Source organism: Gracilinanus agilis, chromosome 1 (assembly GCF_016433145.1).
Source record: "Gracilinanus agilis isolate LMUSP501 chromosome 1, AgileGrace, whole genome shotgun sequence".
Classification (NCBI taxonomy): domain Eukaryota; kingdom Metazoa; phylum Chordata; class Mammalia; order Didelphimorphia; family Didelphidae; genus Gracilinanus; species Gracilinanus agilis.
In genome coordinates, this window is record NC_058130.1 from 212,913,060 (window position 1) to 212,915,559 (window position 2,500).

Here is a 2,500-nt window from a genome sequence, read left to right on the forward strand (position 1 = left end):
GGGGAGGGGTGCAAAGGAGAAGAGAGGCTAAGGGAACTTTGAGACTAGGTTGGAGCCCCCCAGTTAAATACCCAACAACCCGAGTCACACATAGCACCCTCCCTTCCTTTCCCCTCCCACTCCTTTCCTCTCCCCTCCCCCTGGACTCCCCTCGCCTCTTCAAATCACTAATAGATTTCCCTTTAAAACATTCACCGGCGTGTTGTGGGGATTTTTTTTTTTTTCACCAGAAACGCTGTACTCTCTGAACCTTTAAAGTGATGTTGCTCCAATTACAGAGAGACATTGAGCGGCAAATAGACTGATCCAATAATAGGAGATTCATCATCCTCTCTTTCCGAAGCTGTCACATTGAATTTAAAACTACAAGGGCTTTTCATCTCCTCTCCGGCTCTATACAGCAGGGGAAAAGAAGGGAGGGGGGAGGAGGAGGAGGAGGAGGAGGAGGAGGACGAGGACGAGGACGAGGAGGAGGAGAAGGAAGACGACGAGGAGGAATGAAATAAAGAAAAACCTTTACTGTATTTAAAGATGATCTTACTCTACCAACAAAAATTCTAATTAATGCCATCCAATATTGATCGATGGGTGAAACAATCTGAAATTATTTTGCTACTGGAGGCGGTGGCTAATGAAGCTTAGTCAACCGCCTCCCCCAAAGGTAGAGCTAGGGAATGGTTTGAGGAAACGTAGAGAAAGTGGCAACTTTAGGGTTGCCTCCTCAACCTTCCTTCCCTGCCCCCGCCCCACCACCACCACCACACACGTACTCTATCATCAACCTTGGGGGGGGGAATCTTGGTTTGATTCCTCCAACGATGAATGGGGCAAAGCAGCCAACCCATTTGTTATAATTAAATTATGCTCTTGGAGGAGTGTCACTCCCTTAGACACTCTAAAATATTGATAGAATCAAAGTTAAATCATTAAAGGACATATTTTTAAATAAGTAGCAAATAAGGCCTGTGGGTGGATGGAAAAAAATGATAACTTTTTAAAAATTCATAGTTTAGTCCTTTCAAAGCTTCTTCAGCCCAAACGTCCCTTTAAAGTCCCTGTTTTGTGTTTGCTGCCAAATAGGATATGAGTCAAGAAAATGAAGATATTGAGTGTTTTTCTTACTGTCCCTTACTTTAATCTGGCCTCAGTGACCAGGGGAAAGAGAGGAGGAGGAAAAAGGAGGAAGAGGAGGAAGAGGAAGAAGAGGGAAGGAGAGTATGAAGAAGAGGAGGAAAAGAAAGAGGAGAAGGAGATGAGGGAGAAGGAAGAGGAGTAGGAAAGAGGAAGAGGAGGCAGGAGGAGGGAAGAGGAAAAGGGAGGAAGAGGGAAAAGGAGGGAAGAAGAGGAGGAGGGAAGGGGAGGAGGAAGGAGGAGAAGGAAGGAGGAGGAGGGAAGAGGAGGAGGAGAAAGAAAGAGGAGGAAAGAGGAAGAGGAAGAAGGAAGAGAAGGAGGGGAAAAGAAGAGGAGAGGAGAAAAGGATCAAGGAGAAAGGGAGGGAGGAGAAGGAAGAGAGAATTAAAGGGAGAAGGAAGAGATAGAGAGGGGACAGAGACGAAAGAGAGGGAGGAAAGGGAGCAGAGACAAGGCCAAAGCTTCCCTTTCCGCTCTCACTCCCCCATCCTTACATCCAGCTCCCAGGGAACAAAACAATCGCCACAGCAGTACCAATTGGTTCTGTATATGATGAGCGATCAGTACATATCTCTATGTGTTCCAGGCTGTGGAATGTATCTCTTTATAAAGAGAAAGATTTACTGAAATTTGGCTTCTCCTTTAAATGACTTCAAGTTCTATAGAGTCCACGAATGGTAAAGGTGAAAGACCAAAAAGAGGAGCAAGGGTGAAGGGTAGGTGGAGAAGACAAGAAAGAAATAAACAAATACAGCTCAACAGGAAAATAAAGGAAAAACCTTAGAAACCTTTGAGGGAGGTATATATATATATATATATATATGAGTTTGTATGTTAGGGAATGGGGGGGGGCCAGGTACTAATCCCTTGAAATCTGCTAGGGAGAGCCGGGACCACTTTATCTCTGCCAAACACACCAATAGCTTTTCCAGTGGCCAGATCCCGAACCCTTCTCTCCTAGCAGTCCCCCAACAGGATACTTTCTATTTTAAAACGCTACTACAAAAGTCAGTAGCTACGATGGAAAGCAGAGGAGAGAGCCTCTGATTGGTGTGGACTGTCTGGCCCAGAATGTATCCACCTAATTGAATATCACATAATATGCCACTGCCCAATATAGATTACAGTTTAATTATTCTCTCTCTCCCTTGAAGGAGTGGAGGGAGAGGTGAAAGTAATGAGGGGGGGGGAGGGAGGAGAAATCTCTTTAAAAATGAAAAAGAATCTAGATTTTTTTTTGACTCCCAACCCTCTCCAGGAGCAATAAGAAAATGATGGTGGTATTAATTCTGAGGTCAGGGGCCAAGAGCTCTACTTTTCGCCATAATTTAATTTCTTTCTCTATAAATACTAAATGTAAACTGTGTCC